Source organism: Bombus affinis, chromosome 14, assembly GCF_024516045.1.
Source record: "Bombus affinis isolate iyBomAffi1 chromosome 14, iyBomAffi1.2, whole genome shotgun sequence".
Lineage (NCBI taxonomy): Eukaryota > Metazoa > Arthropoda > Insecta > Hymenoptera > Apidae > Bombus > Bombus affinis.
In genome coordinates this window covers 5,986,049-6,007,145 of record NC_066357.1, presented here as the reverse complement: position 1 = coordinate 6,007,145, position 21,097 = coordinate 5,986,049, and the positions used below count along the sequence as shown (strand labels likewise).

The following is a 21,097-nucleotide window of genomic DNA, read 5'->3' as shown; positions in this document are numbered from 1 at the left end:
AGGATTGAAGAATTTCTTCTTTATGGAGGATTGAAGAATTCGGATTGGCGAGGATGATTTTTAAGTTACGAATGGTTTTTTTCATTTATTGGGAAGGTTTGAAGAGTTTCTTCTTTATCGGGGATTGAAGAATTGACATTGGTCAACATGATTTTTAAACTGCGAATTGTTTTTTTCTAAATTTTTGTTTATTGGGAAGATTTAAAGAGTTTCTTCTTCATGGAGGACTGAAAAATTTCTTCTTTATGGAGGATTGAAGAATTGGGATTTATAAAATAAATAATAAGTAAAACTAACAAGTTTCGTTTGAATCCTTTTTCATATTCTCTCCAAAATTTGTACTCTAATTACAGCATAAAATGAATTGTTCATATCGCGGTAAGAATGATAACAAAATACTACTAATAACAACAAAAACAAACACAGGTATAAGAAAGAAGAAAAACAAGTATACTGGAAGAAGAAGAACAACAAAACGAACAAGAAGATGGACCAAAAATAAAAGAAGGACAAGTACAAGAAGACTAAAGATAAGAAAGACAAGAGTAAGACGAAGAAATAAAAGGAAGGCGACTACACTTGGATAATCCCGTCGATATCTGCGGAGGAAAGGAGGATTCGATTGGAGCCGGCGAGATCCGCATTAACGTGGTGGCGGAAGCGGAGGAAACGCGGAGGACAAACGAGGACAGGCGCATTAACGAAAGTAGGCGCGGAAAGAAAGCTTCTAGAACAGAGTCGAAAGGAAGCCGTAACTTCGATGAAGCTGGAGCGAGTGCGCGCGAGAGAGAAAGAATGAGAGAGAGAGAGAGAGAGAGAGAGAGAGAGGAGGGAGGGAGAGAAGAGAAAGGAGAGGACGAGGACAGGAAAAGCCGTGTCACGGTTGAGTGACGTCGAAATCGATGAAAACGAGGAAAAGAGAAATGGGAACAGAGCTGAAAGGACGTTGGGAGACGAAGAAGAAGGAGAAGACGGCGAATCGAAGGGATGAGAAGGAACAGCCTTTCCGCTTTTCTGCTCGTTGCCAAATTGAGAATCGATGTTTCGCGCTCGATTCGACGGCCTGGAAGCTCCTGCTAGGCTTAAAAGGTACCAAACATTCACGTGTGCATCTACACGAGAAGCTATTGTTTCCACATGATTCTAGTCTGGTACAGTGTCGGTCAGAGACTTTTAAATAGAAGCAGTGCGATACAGGAAGACTTTTGTGAACGCAAAATCGTGAAAGATCGCAATATCTTTTTCTGGTGTGATATTAGTATCCGAATTATCGACGTGATTCTGATCTAGTGGAATTTATAGCCAGTTGAATTTTTGGTGGTTGGGAAGACTTTTGGGGATTGGAATTCGTAACGAGCCATGAGATATCCTATATGATTTTTGTTCTTAGAAATTTTATCGAAAAACAGATATTTGTATGAACATTTGACTTCGGATGTTGTAGCAAATCAAATCTAATGTCCAATAAAGATACGGAGCTGAATGGTGCGAAGATATGTCGTAGAAAAGTGCCAAAAATTCTGATTCTCTCAAATAGGCATATCTTTCTACCAAACCAAGCCAATTCTACAATTAATTAAACTTCCCGACGATTCTCCTGACTATTTCTCAATTCTCAAAATCTCGAATAATTCTCACGATTATTTCACGATTCTCGAAATTTCTAACACTTGGCGTAGCTGTTTGATAATTTTCAAAGTCTTCGACGATTCCCATAATCGTTGCGCGATGCCTAAAATCTCTAACGACTCTCACAAATAATCCATAGAATCCGTTTATCTTCTCCACTTATCTTCGCAAATTATACTATTCTTATACTATATTATATGCACAATGTTCTTACTTCACCCCTTTTCACCCCCTTTGATCACTGCAAAAATTGTATTCCCCGACAATTCCAGTCCAATTCTACTATTACTTAAATTAAATAAATAAATAAATAATTCTTCTAATTATTTCGCGATTCTAAAAATCTGCAACGCTTTGCGCGCTCATTTCACGATTCTCAAAATCACCGGCAACTCTCTTAATCGTTGCACGAATTCTCCAAATTCCAACGACCCTCGGACGATAAACCGTACAACAGGCCATTCTTCGTCTACTCTTCGCCACCTCTAGCAAGTAAATAGTATGTCTGAGTAAATAGTGTCGCTGAGTAGCTTCGTGTAATTGCAAAATCCTCGACCTTCGATAATCGAAAGTTGGAACGAAGCGAAAAGGCATCGTTTGCGCGTGGCGGAGCCGCGAAATAGAGTCGCGTGGTCGAAACTCAGGATCCTCACGATCAGTCCGGCATATTTGCAGCGAACAACGCCCGGAGGCTCATAATTAAATCGCGTTTCCAGGACAATAACGACGGCCGTTGCTCGACGAAGGGCGTTGGGGGAAAAAAGCCGGGCGGGGCGACTTCCTTTCGCCGGCGCTGAGGCTATTTCCGGTGTGCTCGCGAGTCGTCACACAAAACGAGCTAGACAAAAAACAGCTACCGTAAAAACGTCGAATTTATATTCGCTTGCTGCGAGTGAACGTTATTGTGTCGTTTCGATGGCTTTTTACATGGGGTTGGCTTGCCAACGAGATGAATTTCTTCGAGATATCTCGTTCGATTTCCGTTCCACGTTGTTGCTCGGTTCCCCCCTTTGTTTCACAAATTCTTTCTCTTTTTTCCCCTTTCGTTCGACCATTTTTATGCGTATTTTTCTTCCATCGTCTGTGACAATAGGTTCTTCCATTCTGCAAATTTGATCGAAAGGATCGTTCGATGCTGATTTTTCAACACTTTCGCCGTTGCAAATGTTCTTGTCTCGTTTTTCATTCTCGGCAAGAAAAATCATTCTGAACGCAAGAGCAAATCATTCTGAAGAACCATCGAAGATTGAACTATTTTATTTTTCCTCACGATACTCTACCTAGTCTTAAGTAGCTGATCGAATTTTTCTATTACCATCTATTTTTTTATCCATTTACGGCGATGATTAAATTACACGGTGATTAAACAATTAACAGTTACAATCTATATATCTTTCATTTTTTCGTTATATTCATTTGTTTGTTATTATTATTTCTCTTTTAATTACGATTAATTTTAGATAATTTTGAAACAATTAGAATTACTATTTTCATTCTATCACGCATCGTTAATTTTTTATTAATTACGTATTTTAAAAGACGCAAAAATTTTACCATCCTATTATTTATACAATCTGGTTGGAAATATTTCATTGGTGATTTATTTAAATCTGCGTAATTTTTAGTAGACGACGAATTGATATAATTTTTTGAAACAAGAAGAAAACTAACAGTATATATATTTATATATAAAATAAAAACCTGCATTTTGCGCTGCAAGCTGTCACTGTCATTGGTTATTGGTTAGTTGTTACGTTCCAAGACAATTTTCTTCCATCTCTTACCTAAACAAACGAAAACGAACAGTTTATTAGATACTTGTCCGATAATATAATCATAACAATATTATAATTATTTCTTAGAAATTATGACTCAGTACGTTTTGATTGTCACAAATAATGCAGAGGCAATAATAATATTGGGTTGGCAATTAAGTGATTGCGGATTTTGTCAATACCATCTAATGACAAAATCCGCAATCACTTAATTGCCAATCCAATAGAATTTTATGGAAAATGTCGAAAAGACAACGCGCATTGATCGATGAAACTATACAGGAACCAGATCGAAAGTGTTTTGACATTATTTTTAATGATAATTAAATACACGTGACCCAATCAAAAGGACAATTAACGTAATCAAGAATAAGACAATTTAGAATAAGAATTATTAACAAAAATTGAAAAATTGATTGATCGAATAACATGAGAATTTACATCAAGTTACATCAAGTGAACAAAGGAAATATCAATTTGAAATAAAATTTCGATCATTTCATCGAGCTTGGTAACGTTAGTGTTCAGACTGACACGTTGCAACTATCAAAATTGCAATCCGAGTTTCGAATTTATTATGACGTTCATTCGATCTCGAGCTTCGTCACACGATTCGATAAATCCTCTTTGTTATAGATTTTTATAAACCACGAAGAAGACAAAGACCTAAAAAGCTTTTTTATGGTTTAATAAAAAATTCCATTTTTGTCACTGGACGTCGTTTGCCGTTTCAACTGGTTGATTCGCCAAATATTTTTTCAGCGAGCAAATCGCGGTAGAATGAACGGTATCTGGCGAGAAGACGAGGATCAAAGAGCGCAGGCACATAATTATTTGAGCAAAACTCGGGATTAGCCGAGTGGAAAGGCTCCTTTTCGCGAAAGCGACCCTGCCCCTGCTTCTGCACACCTCCATCCCTTTCTCCGCCCTTTCTAATTAAAACCGTGGACGAACGCGTGGCTTTTCGAGGGAATTTCTCGGTGTACTAATTATTCAGCATTCTGCGGACACGTCTCGTGCACATACAGACACGCGTCGCGTGGATATCAATAACGTCGCCACCCTCGATTAGAGGGGTGATTTCATTTTTCACGGTCGGCCGGATGGAACGTGGTGTTCGACGATGTTACGTAAGATAATAAAGTGAAATAATAAAGAGAAATAATAAAGGCCGATAAAGAGAGAGAGAGAGAGAGAGCGAAAAAAAGAAAAAACAATGTTGTTTGTTCGATGGGGTGGATGATTTAGGGGGTTGAAGTGGGATTTCAAGGACGAAGGTATTGTTTAATCGTTAAGGATCATTTCCAAGCTTATCCACTTTGCTGCTTTTCTATTTAATTTTCCCCTTTTCCTCTGTCTAATTTCGTTAATCTCCGTTTCTCTTTTGAATCTTTAACGCAGCAAACTCTGAACCCTTGACCCAGAAAAAAGAAACAAGAAGCCGGACTTTTCATCAACATCCGCGAGATCATCTTGCGAAACTACGATGAACAGTACGTCATAAGCACGAAAGCCATTATTTACTCGCACGGTGTAATTAATTTTTCATTTTTCTATCTTTATTCCGGTGGGATATTCCGCCCACGAGTTTTTGCCATACGCAAACTTTTAATGCTGAACGGTTCGGTCCAAACAACGAGGCAGAACTCTGCTATCTAAGAAGAATAAGAAAAAGGTGATCATCCCCGGCAAAGATATTCATCTCTGTTACAATAACCGATGATTTTTCCTTTCACTTTTATCCCACATACGAGTCTGTAACATAGGCATTTTCAATTCTGAACGACTGGAACCAACGCGAACTACAACGCAATTCGACGCAATACGATCGAAAACACGTGGCAGCAAAAATAACTTCCCACGAGATCACGCGGTAAAACCATGGTGCAACACGTCATCGATGTAAAATACCGCGATCTTACAATAAACGACGTTCAATTTCCCTTCTTATTCCGTTATTTTGCTCCTATTTTCCTATTACCTAGGAATTTTTAATGCACGAGCTCGAAGAACGATGCAAAATTTCGCAAGCGAAATAAATCGAGAAAGAAGACGAAAAGAATGATCGTTATCTATGTATAGGGATCTTCTATACCGGCGACTCTCAACAATCCGCGGACAAGTGAAACTAAAATAGAATGCGAAGCTCTTAAACCGAGAAGGGCGAAAAACAATATCCACGGGGTTATCGTGGAAAACCACGGTGCAACACGTCATCGATAGAAAAGCCACCATTTATCCGCAATTTGATCGCACGCGTCCGCGTGTGTCGCAGTTAGTTGGAGAAGGTTTGTACGTGGCGACCCGGCCAACAATTAAACAAGCGACACCGAATTTATCGCGGTATCGATAACCTTCTACTCCTGACAAATCATAGCCGACGATCGTTCGAAAGAGATGGGGTTGGGCTGGATGGCGAGACGGTGAAATTTATTGGAAAGACCACGGTGACGCGAGGTCGAATCCAGGAGATTTCAATTCACCGCCAACGATATGATCGCGCCACATCGATCGAACTGAGAGACTTTTGTCCGATCGGTGGCAACGTTACACCAGCGACAATCGACGAACGCGAACCATCGTTACATCACTGTCGAATTTGATCGCGCGCCGCCTTTCAAATCGATTTCATGCATTATTTCCGATCTCTCTCGTACAATACCGATCTCGTCTCTCTACGTATGAAATTTCTTTATCGTTTGTTACTCGCGTCGGTCTCTTTCATCTTTGTCTTCGTCAATGGGATCGTCGCTTCGTGCGTCATACGCAGTGTCCAATTTTCTAGGAATTTTGTGTCTAATTTTCAACGAATAGCTTTTGCTTTTTGATGCGATCTTTTCAGAGGCTTTGGAGATTTGCAGCGATCTTTTGAAGGATTTTACAGTTTTCACGGGATATTTTGTACAGGCGAGCTTCGTCAATTTTATATTCTCTGACGATCTCTTCGATTTAGCGTCTGTATAAACTTCGTCTAATTGTTTTTAGAGTTCTTTTATTCCCTGAAACTTTTGTTTCCTATTTTACAAAGGGACGAATCGAACGATTATCTAGGATGATGGAAATTCAAGAGGTGCAATCTGGTCTTGCACTTTGATAGGATTAGCATCGAGGTTTCTGCAATTCAGAAGGATCTTTGGAAAAATTTTAGAGCTTTTAACGGACCGTCCGCACAGTTCGGCTGAAAATTTTCATTATTCCTAACTTGGCTGTAACGTTGAAACAACGTTCAAAATCCGGCAAAGTACACTTTGATTTTCAACTTTCAGATAGACTTTTAATTCCCAAGTTACACATTTTTGTACAACTACTTTTTCAAACTACGTTTTACTATTCCGATTTATTTCCTCGACAATTTTAACGTTTACGTTATTTCACTTAACCTAATTGGATGGTAAACGAATGTTTAGACAAAAAGAAAAAAGGACGATCATGCTTTTTTCCTCAATTAGTAAACAGGACTGCTGTCCGAAAATCGAGTCAACGTCGCGGAAAATTACTCGCTGGGAAGCGAGGAAACATGGTTTTCGGAAAATTTCCGAGGGAAAGGAAAGCTCTGCGCGTGGCGGTCCGTCCGAGAAAATTATCGTTGCGGTTTCCAGCCGGACTCGCATTAAGTCCGACAACATTCTACGACTTAACTTTCGTCACTCTGAGGGCAACTTAAATTCCCACTAAATACCCGGCTCTCATTGTCCCGGTTCTCCCTGTTTATTTCAACTGTGTCGCGTCGTTCTCCTGAATTTTCACTCCTTGAAATTCACGCGCTGCGAGATATCGAGAAAATTAATCGAAGCATATTTAGCTCTCGACGATAGAATCCAAAGTTCGTAACGCTGTACATAATTTTAAGTATCTCCGAATTTTGTCAATCTTCGACATATTGAAAAGGGCATATTTAAAAAGGTAAAATGTCATTAAGAAGAAAGAATAACGTCGCAGAAAATTGCAAGTATTTTTAATTCCACGTTAAAATGAAGATACGACATCTCTGCAAGATGGAATTAATCGCTTGCCTAAAATAGATAGATCAAAGTTACAGAAATGAACGACAAATATTGTACTTTGATCGAACAACTTGCTGATCTCTTAAATAAATAATCAGCTTCACTGACAAATTTGCATTATTCGCTTGTACAGCTAGTACACGCTATATTTACTCGTTTGTACAGTTAACACATATTCTATTTGTTATTCTTGTTAAATATAAATCTGTCCTGTAAAATTATGTCGTCTTCCTGGACTTTTCCTTTCACGGAGATTCTTTCGTCCACTACTGTATTACATCGTTTCCATACAATAATTTGACGAATTCCAAATTCCTTTGAATACACTTGCACACACGTGCATGAAATAGGAAGAAAAAGAAAAAAAAATACGTACATGGAGAGGAGGGAAAAATAAAGAAAAGAGGGGGGAGATGGCCATTATGAAGAAACGAGTGCAACGTCCGTATTCGTCGAAACGACGCGTCCGCTCGTTATATTCCGCTGGTCGTTTAACGATGCCTGGGTCGACGACGCGTTTAGAAACGAATCGATCAGACCTGCCCGGTCGTCGACCATTTTTCCTGTCTGCGTTCGATCCCCCGATCGTCCCAGATGTGAACGCGCCACGTTGAATAATAAATCGACGAACCAGTTGACAGGGAAAAGGAACGAGAGCAAACGGGAGAGCCGAAAGAGAAGCAACCGAGGGAGAAACAGAGAAGAAAAATGGAGTTTGAGCCTCGTTGAAGTGTCATCCGTGTTATCGTGCGAGGAAGATCACGTTTATCTGAACGAGTCAAAGGCGAACGTTGGATTACTTGATTTTTATATTACACACGTACGTACTTGTTTTCGTTTGTATTTTTTTTTTTTTTAACTACACGTATTGGAAAATTGATAGATGTGTGTGACGTGTTGAATAAAAATAGGAATTACTGGTAAATATTAAGAAATAATTTAATATTTTCCTCTTTCTCCAGGAACACTCACTGCACTTTTCGTACTTTTTATTTGTCTTGTTGTTTGTATTTCTTAGAATTGATCGTATTTAATTCTAAATAGATGGAGATTTCTGGTTACGTGATAGTTTAATATCTTCTTCTTCCAGGAAGATTCGCTCCAATTTTTGTAATTTTTACTTTTCTTGTCGCTTGTGTCACTTAGAATGGCTTATACTTAGTTTTATTGTAAACAGATAGCGATACACGCCATTGATAATAATAATATGACGACGATTTCTGGTCAAGTTTAACATTTTAATGTTTTCTTCTTCTTCCAGGAAGATTCACTGCAGACTTTGTAATTGTTGTTTTCCTTCATCTTACGATGATATCTCCTGGTACGATCTTCTCTGGTTTTTAATATAATTTAAAATAAAATAAAGTAATTAAGTCTTGTGTAGTTCTCAAAATAATTTCAGTCGGTAACGCAAAGAAGAGAATCATGGGACGACCGTGTAAAAGTCGCTCTCTTCAAACAAGGAATAATTGACTTTTGTACTTCTTAAAACAATTATAACGATATACATATTAATATTCAATTATAATTTCCAGCAACTGCGTAACTCAATCATTTTTCTCTTCTTTTCCTATGTTATCTTCCTGTAACGAATAAACTTACCAAAGACTATCATTCGTTTCTTCAGAATTAAATGTTAATCGCTTATTAAATTATTCAACGAACTTAGAAATTAATAAAAGGTGGAGTTATTTCGTCCTATTAATTTTAACTTCCAAAGTTATACATTCATTTAACACGCGTCAAAAATTGCTGAATCTCAGAGAAATGAATCAATAAATACCTATCTATCTTCCAACGGTTAATTATCAACGGCAATAATTCGGTAGTTCTTCCAATTTGTGGAACAATCCGAGCACGAGAAATACGTATCTCCGTTTAATTACAGGATCCCTAATAAAGGCTATCAATTTGGAAGCTGTTTGTCAGCGATAAGGTTATCAGCATTATGCCGAAACCGGTGTATTTGGTCGTGCAGTGATTAGAACACATACGTAATGAGCATCATGCGCCATTTGCTGCATGTTTCCACTAAAAGAGTCGAACCGCTGTGTATCGTGTAGGAAATACAATTGATTAAAATAACGACGATTCAAATGATATTTTTATTCCGTAGATCGTACACGATCTATACCTGTTTCTGGAATTTATCAATAGTGAAGTTTCCACTTTATGAATGCCTCTTTATACTTTTTAAATCGTTCACTTGAGATCAAATAAAAATGTCCAACGTCTTTCTATTATTATGACTATGGTATTCAAACTTCTTTTAAAGTCTTCATTGTTGCAGTAACTTTGAAGCGGTGTATATGTCGCAGTTTTATCATCGTCTAAGCAAAGTTTCCTCACACAGTCAACCAACGTAACTTCAAAGTTCCATATACAATACAAACACATACTATTGTCATAGACCTATTTGCGAACCGATTTCCTAATTCAGAAAATTAAACGAAACCTTCTTTTTTCTCCAAAATGTATTACCTTTTGTAAATTACGAGTTTAACAAGGCACCGCACTATATTTATTACTTTAAACGATAAGCCTTGGCTTTGAACTAATATCCTTTAATTTAATAATCGTTACAAACTCTGTCGTTATAACTTAATTTGACCTTTTATGCTTTACGTAATAAGCATCATTAATAATGATAATGTCTACCGCGCAGAAGGTGAATATTAACGAGCAGAAGATTAAATGAAACTACAGACTCTGGCATTAAGTATTATAAGCCGCCAACAAACAACATCCTCGCGCAAAAATCTTACGACAGCCATTATGTTTTGTTTGACATTGGAAGAATTTGCAGGCGAATTATAATTCTAATAATTCGTTTAACTTCGTATTTTAAACGACGAAGGAAGCGCGTGTGCGACGTGTCAATAATTTTATGAAAAAAATACATAAAACTTAGAATTCGTGATCTAGACCAAATATCACAATTTTATTAACCTTTTCAATCCGGGAAACTTTGGCAGAAATAAAAATGTTCGAAAATAATACTTTCCCATCAATATTCATTAATTTGAGATAATTTAGGATTCACCGATCAGCGTGCAGTCCCAGTGTCGGCACGAGATCCAGTTCCCGCCTTTCGCTGATAAATAACTAAAATAAATAACTACGCAAATAAACTTTCCCCGGGTTCAATGAAAATATACAGAAAATATACATATACGTCGCCCGAATTCTATCGAAATACACAGAACGTATATATACTTCGCCTGAATTCTACCGAAATATACAAGACGCATATATACGTCACACGGATTCTATCGAAATACGCAGACGTATATATACGTCGCCTGAATTCTACCGGAATATACAAGACGCATATATACGTCACACGGATTCTATCGAAATACACAGACGTATATATACGTCGTCTGAATTCTATCGGAATATACAAGACGTATATATACGTCACACGGATTCTATCGAAATACACAGAACGTGTATATACGTCGCCTAAATTCTATCGGAATATGCAAGACGTATATATACGTCGTCCGGATTCGAAGAGTTAAAAATAAAGAACGTTCTAAGATTTGTGCACCGAAGTGTACATCGTCTAGTTTCGTTAAATATAGCGTCATATAGTTAATATTATTACTACATTATTATAGTCATAATAATACTGTTAATTGTTATAACCTAATTTCATATAGTCATATTTCTCCATTTGCAACGTTCCCTATTTCACATGCACCAAAACATTTTCGTCAAAAAATTTCATTCGATATGAATAACTACTCTAGAATTCCTGTGACGACGACTCATTTGTCAGGTTCTAGAAAGACGGATGAAATTGGCTAGGAAATGAAATACAAAGGTAGTTGGACAAGGAGGGGGGAGGGGGTGGAAGGGGTTGGACGGCGCATTTAGAAAGCAAGTACTGTTACAGCGGTTACGGGGCCAATTCGAGCTGCAACTCGCAACAAAGTTTCGAAGTTCAAGGGTCAACTCGATTTGCCGCGGCTGCAACGAGAACCGAAGTAAGTAGGTTCTCTTAAGCGCGGCTATAAATCGCGCAATGGGACCGTCTTTTGTTCACCATAGGGTGGAACCATGAGAAATAAAAAGGAAGAAAAAAGGGAACAAAAGAAAATCTTCCTCCTGAAGGGACGTCTTTGACGTACGATCGAACGTGCCCATTGTGAGTACGCCAAATCTTTGTTCAATTTTGGTATAAAAATTAACGGTTTAACTGTGGCTGCAAAAAGTATTGGCATGCACCCTTGTTTCTCAAGGAAGCGTTCTTTTTATCATATTCCACATATCTCATTTTCTCGCTATTAAATTTTTGCAGTTATACGAGAATACTATTAAATGATACGAAATTTGATATATTTAGGCCAAATCGATTAGTATGTAAATGCTACAATAAATACAACGGTGTGGCAATATTTTCTGTAACTACCGTATAAGGGATTTTAGGATTTTGAAATCAGGGATTTATACGTACAGTGAGAATACGATGTTCGATTACGTTATAGTTGCAATAGTAATAGGAGAGAGCACAATAATCATATCTGCTAATCTATATATGTATGTAAAAGTATATAAAAGGTAAAAATAGCTGACTCATTCACGTTTTAATACTAGTTGATATAACCATATATATTTGATATGGATGTAACGATTCGACAACACGATTCTCAAATGTGTATGTAAGTCCTAACCGTGGTTTACATAACTATTCGAATACTTGTATCGACGTACGAAAGCCCTTTACGTTTAAATGTTCAATATTACACGTATTACAGAAAACTGTTCGAAACTTGTTATATAGGTACGTAATAATCGTGTCTAATTGTGCCAATAAAGTTGCAAAATGTTTCCTATAATATAATGTATCCCTCAAAGCTTTCCGCATTAAGTAAGAATCTTCCAAATTGTCTCTAAAATTTCAATATAGCGCTCAATGAAATACCAAAATGTTCCCTTCCTACAACACAGGCTATATACATATACACATAGCTGAAAATTTTCCAAAGTGTGCAAACAATTTCATGGATCGCTATACGATTGTTCAAATAATCTGTCAACGTTAAATGTAAATTTTTACAACGACAATAATAATTTGCGTCGTTTAGATATTTAGAATCGCGGAATTGCGGGACAACCGCGAACTACACATCCTCGCGCCATTTTGTGCGCGCGCCTCAACAAAATGGAATCGATAATTCCCACGGCGGTCAGGAAACAATTTCTGAAACGCGGTCGCAATTTTTCGTCGGCGAAACAACATTTCTAGGTAGCAGGCTAATGCTGCAAACTACCGGCCATTAACGAGTTAATGCGAACAATTTTTCAAACAAGTTGCAAAGCCTTTCGGAGGCTCGTTTCCACCGAGAAAGGAGAGAGGGTAAAGGCGCGTACATACGCGCGGACGATTGTTCCGCGTTTCGAACGCGGAACGCCGATTTTTTTACGGAAACTCGAAACACGTGAATTCGATTGTTTGTGGAGAAAACGTTAAACGCGCGTTTGAAACAGCAACGGACTGTGTTGCAAAGGTTTTGTCGGCAACAATCTCGGTAGAAATTTGGTTGGATCGATCGTTTCCGCGGTTTCTTGAACGTTACACGGGAGATTGCATCCTTTTGAATCTAAAACAGATTCAACAATTTTTTTTTCTTTTTCTCTTCTTCACTTTCATGTAACAATTCACAGGTCCACTGACATTCTTGACAATCGCTGAGAAAATGCATCGTCGTCTCGACATAGCTATCCATTTTTTGGACCATTTAAAAGTGATCCTAAAATTGTTGCAGTTGTTGCAAACGTTGCTTCAAAGTATCGTTTCAATGTACCGTATACTTAGTTTAGGAAATAGTTTGCAAGAACTGTACGTGTAAGACGATGCAGGTTTCTCTTTATTTCAACAACGATAATATACAATCTGCCTGTATCGAATTGTCGCAGACGTCGTTTTGCGAATCATTCAGTCGTAACATTATTAGCCTTAAATTGCGATAATTCGAAGGTGAATTCCTTTCGAACGAACGTTTCCATTGAAAAGGCGTAAATATGCGACAGACGGTACTTCGTAATCAGTAGCATTCTCGATTCTCATCGCCATTTTAAAGCAATGGAACTTTGACAGTATTTTAGTTATTTAAACGCGAAATACGATACGTGTTAACATATGAATAGAGCTAGATGACTTTTACAAGCGCCGTTTTATACGGCTTCTATACGTAAAGGTGTATTACTTTCTGCACGAACCTCCTAATTAACCGGTGCGCAGATTTTTATGAAATTGCACGAAATTTAAAGCTACGAAAATGGATAGAACGTACATGATATGCAAAAACATAGAAAATATTCAAAGAACAGTGCTCTTTATCATATTTAATATTGGGTCGGCAATTAAGTGATTGCGGATTTTATCAATATCACCTAATGATATTACCCAATAGGTCCTACATCCTACTCCTTTAATCGTATCCATGAAAATATGAATTTTCATAGCAATCTGCAGTCTAATAATCGCAAATATATTTATAGTCATCAGACAATGTTAATTCGTTATCGTTATTAATATAATTATATTCAAAATTAATATTGGAGATGCGACTCTGTTTTTCCTAAAATTCATTTCCTCGAAGCTTGTTTTACAACGCTTCCTTTACACTGTTTACTATTTCTACGCTATTTTTCTATCTTCTTTCATTACATTACCTTTCCCCCATTTTCTCTCGTTTCGTTTTCACCGTCATCGATCATTACCCGGATCTCCCGTTGTCTCGAGCTGCTTCCTTCGATTGTCCTAGCCTTTTCTTCTTTTTAAAGAAGACACGCAACTTTGTTTCATTTTTATTTTCTTCTAAGTCTTGTAGCTTTTTACCACCGCGCGTACTGCGCGACTTTCTCATTTTTTTATAATTTCTTCCTCCCCTTTCTGTAATTCTTGCCGAGAAGCAAAATTCTTCTTAGGAAAGGAACATCGATTATTTCTCGACAGTTTTGTCCATTTCGATCAGATATTGCTTCATCCATTTTCTACGCTCTTTCTACGCTATCTTCGCCTCTTTTACAACCCTCCGCTGTCCTTTATCCCTTTTATCAACTACAATGCTATCTTACCCCCGTTCTCACATCCTCTTATCTTCTTTCGCCCCTGTTTCTCTCTTTCACCCCTTTCCATCCTCTCTCATCTTCCAACCTCTTGAACTTTCCTAATGGATTACTGATCGCTAGAGGATAACAGGAAATTCACCGACGAATTCGTGAATTTCTCTCCGGTTAAATCGAACTGTAGAACGTCTCCTTTATCATATCCTTTTCGCTCCATCTCGTACGCACTATCAAATTTTCTTCTCTGTTTAATCTCGCTTTTTAATAAGATTCTTCCTTGAGTTTTCGTTTCCCTGCATTGTGCTATGCTTCTATGTCTTCTTAAGGACGAAACGAACGAAGAGATACGCGGCTGTAAATGATTCCCAAAGGTGAATATTTTGTAAATAATAATTGTTAAATTCGTAGGTCAAATTTAGCTTTATGGATCACTGTTGAATTTACAATCATAGATTATTAATTGGAGATCAAATTTATTGATGTAGATTGTTTATTGAAAGAGGTTAAAATTGTCTCGTTATAGATCGTAGATAAATCGTAGTAGGAACACTGGAGAAATATCTGTGAAACCTCTTCGAGGAATCGTAACTTAGACGCAGGAAAAATCCAAATAATCGAGTTTCTGTTTCTGAAAATTTCTTCGAATATTTTCTGTCAAACGATCGGGCACGATTTTAATCAAATTTCCACTGAGAAGTCTATTGATATTTTCAAACAAGTTGGCTACATGTCTCCGTTTTACAAATTGCACGCAGGGAAAAGATGGCTGGAAAAAATTTACAAATTGCAATTTCAATTAAAATTTCGCTGTCGTGTCTACAGCGTCGCGCAGATTGAACGCGCGGTTCCTTTTTTACAAACTACAAGGGCCAAACAAAATTCTACGAACGTACTATTCGCGAAGAAAATTAATTTTTCGAACAATTCGAAATAGGAAAAATGCAACAAAGGCAAAGCCAACTCTGCTCTTCTCCTCAGCTTCTTCTCGCTCGTGTATCTCTTCGGACTTCTTCTCTTCCTCGACTGTTTTATTCGCAAGAGGCATGGAAATACATGCAAAGGTAATAGCAAGATCAAATATTTAAAAACCATGTCAAATTTACCAACGTCTATCGAAACGTAACGTTCATTTAGAAGGACAGAAGAATTAAAAAAATAATGCACGATAATCTCTTCTTCTCGTATCTGCAGAAATATCTTCAACAATTTATAGACGACAATTCGATTCGCTCGATGGATATCGTCATTTCCTTTCTTTCTAACAATCGGTAAATTATCTTCTCAGAATAATCCATGGCAAGCACCGAACGCGATACGTAAGACGACACGGTTCGCTTCTCGACTCCGTACGCTTCAACGTGCAATTATATCGTAGCGATATTCGATGCACTTATCGGAATCGTTCGAGTTAACCCCGTTGAAACGCCATTGAGAGCCGGCAACTTCGCCCTCCGGATGCAAACTTATCGCGAACGTAAACCCTCTTTGCTATTATCCCTCGAAACATTAAGCCGATATCGAAGGGATTAGCCGTGACGTGTTCTTCGGAGGCAATGGCCGGTTGAAACTTTCATCCGTCAGCCAGCTCTCCGTAGTTGTAGATTGATCTGAGGTTCGAGAGTGATCGATTTCTTTTCTCTTTGCTCTTTTATAGTTCGTTAGGAAGTTGCGAAAAGTAACTAGTAGCCATTCTCGTTCCAACTGGTTGGTCGATCGGCGTTGCAGTTTCTCGAATCCAAAAATTTGGAAATTTTTCGACATTTTCAAGATCCCAAATTTTCGAACCCAGAACATTGGTATTTCTCGAATATCCAAAATGTTAAGAATTCAAGATTTTCATACCTTTTCCGCGCGCTCGAAATGAAATATCGAAATTTCCGAACGAATTTCGGTCTTGGCGTATTTTCTAAAATTGGAATATTCAAATTTATTTCGAGACCCAACTCTCGATATTTGGAAGTATCTTATTATTAGATCTAGAAATTGATCATTTTCCAAACGTTGGAATTATCAAACTCAGAACGTAGAATCCTTCTACTTTGCTAAAAATAATCCCAAAGGCTTAACAAACCGTAGCACGTACGATGCTATAGAGATTAAAAAAAGAGGTAGCAAAAATAACGAAGATTAAGACAAAAATACTGCAAGTATCGTACGTAGAGGCATGAAATACATCGATAGACGCAGGTCGAGCTGATGGATATTTTCTACCGTTCCACTTCTGTCAAAGTTCGTGAGAGAAGCACGTGCGCGATATTCCATTTATCGAGAACCTGTTCGATTTCATTTATTTCTTTGCCGACCTGGTCATTAATGGGACAACTTCGACGCCCGCGTAAATTTCTACGACGCCTACGAGAAAAGGCGGTGGAATGACGCCCCGTTGGGAATGACTCGCGTTTCGCACCGATCTCCATGTCGAAACTCTTTCTAATTATCGTGTCTCTCTTTTTCCTAACTTGCCACTGGCTACTGCCGCTAAATGCTAAGCTTGTTATCTTTTCGATCGATACGACTGCTGATACTGTTTTAGACGAGCATACGACATGGAACGAGACGTTTTTAGTTTGTCAATAATTAAAGAATATCCTGTCGTGTTAACTGAAAATCAAAAGGTAGTTAAGTAGAAAGAAAGGACGTACCTGCAACATTCGATTAAATCGAGTCGTTGCTGCCAGGTAGCGTAAACATATCGGGTTGGCAACTAAGCGATTGCGGGTTTTGTCGTTACCACCTAACGACGAATTCCGCAGTCACTTAGTTGCCAATGCAATAATTTTTCTACATGTACATCAAATAAGAAAATCCTGTCTGCATTAAAATTCATTGTAATAGTTTGCAAGATGTAACAGCTGTCTTTCTTTTTTTGCCGACCAGATACGTGAGATCGATGCCTGGTTATTAAATATTAAAAGTCAATTTTCTCGAAACCAACATCTCTCGGCAGATACGTCTGTGTGAATTAACAGGACAATATCGTGAGATATAAATAAATGGAAGATGTAATTTATCTTATTGGAAATATAAATGTTATCCTTCTTTCCAACTGATATTATATATTTCTATGTTTCTTCCTCTGTCCTATATCGAATATTAAATTATTTGTCCGACAAGCTTTGTAAATGGTAATTTTACGGACTTCCGGTTTCTTTGATTTCGTTCTTACGGTGCTCTGATCAAACAGCGTGCTCCGTGAAATAAGATCTAAAACGCAAAACAGCTTCCTCGCGCGTGAATCTGAAACTATCTATTTCAGAATGCTTCTGAATATCCTAATCTCTGTTCCACAAACTTGTCGTCGTATCAAGATAAACTTGCAACTAGTAATAGAGGGTTACGGTAATCGATATCTCGAATATCGATACTTCTCAATTCTAACAGCGATATTTTGTATCGGTGTGACGATATATCGCGGTATCGATAGCCGGCTCATAAATGTCGAAATGGACCGATCAAATAACTCACTACTGAGCAAACTAGCGACAAAAACATTGCCCGGTATCTCGTTACACCGCCGCCCAATCGTCTCATTTCCGAATCATCGATTTTCTAACATGTTCTCGCAAGTATGATTCTCAACGACCTTTTTTTCATAAATATTAACCCACGGACAGCTGTAGTTTTCGAGATATTCGTAAAAAAAAAAAAAGGTAAAACTGTCACTGCTACATTTGCGATACACATCACGTGTATCGATACTGCGGGTATCAATAGCGGTATCGATAGCAAATATCGATACAATACGATTCAAACGTACCACCATCGCTAGTCACGGCTATAAATTTTTCATCGTAGAAAAATTCCAGGCTATCATTTTCAGTTAACTGTACGTACCAGATTTCGAGAAGCTTTTAAATACCAACCTCTTTGAGTCTCAATTGCCACGTAATTTTTGAATTATTTAACAAATGATTCAGAAGACTGAAGAAAGTGTGTAACATTTAACAAGTGGAACATTTCATAACAATAATATAAATCTATGTTAAGTATTATATCTGTATATATTATAAATAATAAAATATAGAAAGATGTTGGTTAATTTCTTCCTAGCGTTATCGCTAATATTATTCTATATTATTTACTTTCAGCGTCACTTGCTACATCCGACAAACACACGCGCACAAATTTCTGCGCTATACTCAGCGGACCGATCTTCTCCACCTTTTCGCTGTCTTCTTCTCATTACTAGACAAAAGGTTCTGGAAAAGTTTCTGGAAAATATCGACAACGGTTTCTCGTTATTCAAGCGTCTAATGTAAGAGCAGATTCGTAATTTTTTTAATTTAGCTTTGTGTCTAGCATTCATTGCTTTTTTCTTTTTTACTGTCTCATTTAACAGTAGTTCACATTCTTAGGAAGTATGTAAGACGCGAATTAACGTGTCAAACTAACGCTGTACCACTGTAAAGGACACGATTAAAGGATTCTACCAAAACGTAACTTCAAAAGAATTCTTAGACGCAACATCGTTAGAGAACAGGGTAACCATCGTAAAAATTCTTTATACAACGTGCTCTGAAATAACGATTTCTTTATTAAGGAAGCCATAAACCCTTCCCCAGCAGAAGATACAACGGTTAAGATGAAACGGGAAACGGAAACCGCGCGACGGAGCAGCGACGAAGATAACGAAGCCGTTCGAGCCAGGTACCACGTAACAGCCACTTTCAAGCAAATGCATTTAAGGGAATAAATGGATGGTCAGCGTGATGAGGCGCGTTAAGTGCCGCTCGCCGGGCGTAGCACGCGTGTCAAAAGCAAACTACGAGTACGGCTCGTATATCGAAAAAATTACGGGCTGAAAGGAGTATCATCGAGTATCCTCGGCAAGTCGAAATATAGAAAGATCATATAATTTTCTTTTTTTTTTTAATTTGTATTTTTAAAATAGATTGGACGAAAATTTCTGCAGGCAGAAGAACTGATCAAAAAAAAAAAAAAAAGAACAAGAGTAGATTCTCCTTATTAACATTGAATATTCTTTTGAATTTGAAATTTCCAGTAACAAGGTAGAGAAATTTTTTGGAGGATTTGTTTCCTTTTTTCAGAAATTCGTTTGCACTTTTTAGAGAAAACGGGCAAATTCTATATAAAATTCTGAGTAATTCAAAAACTTCCCCGTCACATCGACATTGTTTTGTCACGAACGATGTACCTTTTACTTCCAAAGAATCATCGAGTCTCTCCTTGTGTTTTCCACAGTTCTCATCTTCTGTTCTTACATTTCTCCAAGCTGTACTACGGTGTTTTGTTAATCGAGACATTTGGACAATTTTTGCCGCTCATTTCCTCCTTGAAATTTCATTATAAATAAGAAATTATGTTCCATGGCACAACGGTATAAGGTAAAAAGGCCACGAAAATAAATTACTCGCTACTTTAAGAAAGAAGAGGAGCTACCTCGAATTTATTGCAACGACCAACGACAACAACCAAGAAACAAAAATTGGCGGAGAAGAAGAGATTAAATCAAATAGCAATTCTGCGTATATCGTCAGAGAGGATATGGCACGGGGTAGAAGCTTGGGTACAGTGTACGTGCACAATGTAATAGATGGGCATACGAAAGTTGTACCGGCTGGGCAACAGAAGAACTTAATCATTTTCGATGTTATCGCGGTTAATTTAGATTAGGTGTAATATCGCATAGCGTATACGTATTTTACCCACGTCAAAGGGCAAAAAAAAAAAGAAAGAAAAACAAAAGAACAGAAAGAGAAAAATAGAAGAAGGTTTCGTTTTATTGTTACTTTAAGCACTAAAATAGAATGTTTTATTTCCTCTGCTTGTTGCACATTATGGAACCGTCGAATAAATACAATTTGGTTCGCACAATTTGCTTTGCTAATTAGAAAGTTGTGCAAACTTCCACATTTAAGTAGGTTTCGTACGGGTTCGCTCTACGTAGAAATTACCGGACGACGAGAAGTTTGTCGATGAGAAGTAGACGATATGTTTGTTAATTTTGGGGAAAAATCCGTTAGAATTTGTGGACGACCAAAGGTTTGACGAAAGAAACGAAATAGTTGAAAAAAAAAAAAACAAAAAAGAAATGGAAACATAAATATGCAGAAAATTGGCAAAAGACCTTGCAAATGGGAAACGAATAATATTGCGTTTAATTTGGAATTGCGAAAGGAAACGAGTGAAAATTTCTGGGAATGGAAATGAAAAATGTCAGCGTAAGGGACAAATTTTGTTGCTTTAGAAAGAATGCAATCCTTTCTCCTTAATCCTTTCGCAACGACCAAGCTAGCTAAAAAACGTGCAGCGGAGCGCTGTGTGCGATTCCTTCCCACCTATGAGACATTAACTTGCAATTCTGTAGGTTATCTAAATTGTTTTACAACGCGGCATTCCACTGTTTTATTTAGTAAACTTCCGCCTTAACGGATAACGCGCACGTGTGCTGTGTTTTTGCTGGAACGACAACTATCCGTTCACCTAATTGAGTAATTTCAACGAATAAGCCAGATATTCCAATATTTTTACATAGACGATAAAAACTAATTAAAAAGTAGATAAAACGTAACTAGGAAAGCAATATCACAAATGAAGAGGAATTTACACAGCGTAGAGAATGAAAACGATTGGATATTATATTATCAG

General features: G+C 37.6%; 1 protein-coding gene and 2 long non-coding RNA genes across 3 annotated transcripts in view; all 3 read right to left on the bottom strand.

Annotated features, from left to right (window-relative positions):
• The window catches only part of LOC126923838 (syndecan), a 226,844-nt gene that overhangs the window by 131,967 nt on the left and 73,780 nt on the right, over window positions 1–21,097 (bottom strand). The gene's annotated exons all lie outside the window — the stretch shown is intronic.
• LOC126923864 (uncharacterized) overlaps window positions 1–21,097 on the bottom strand; it is a 124,182-nt gene that overhangs the window by 36,777 nt on the left and 66,308 nt on the right. Inside the window, exon 2 of the long non-coding RNA XR_007713332.1 lies at window positions 3,331–3,413. This is a non-coding gene — a long non-coding RNA (uncharacterized LOC126923864). The remainder of the gene's footprint in view (window positions 1–3,330; window positions 3,414–21,097) is intronic.
• Window positions 7,784–13,099, bottom strand: LOC126923871 (uncharacterized). The gene is made up of 2 exons (XR_007713339.1): window positions 9,192–13,099; window positions 7,784–8,991 (listed from the first exon to the last, which is right to left on the bottom strand). It is a non-coding gene; the product is annotated as an uncharacterized LOC126923871 (long non-coding RNA).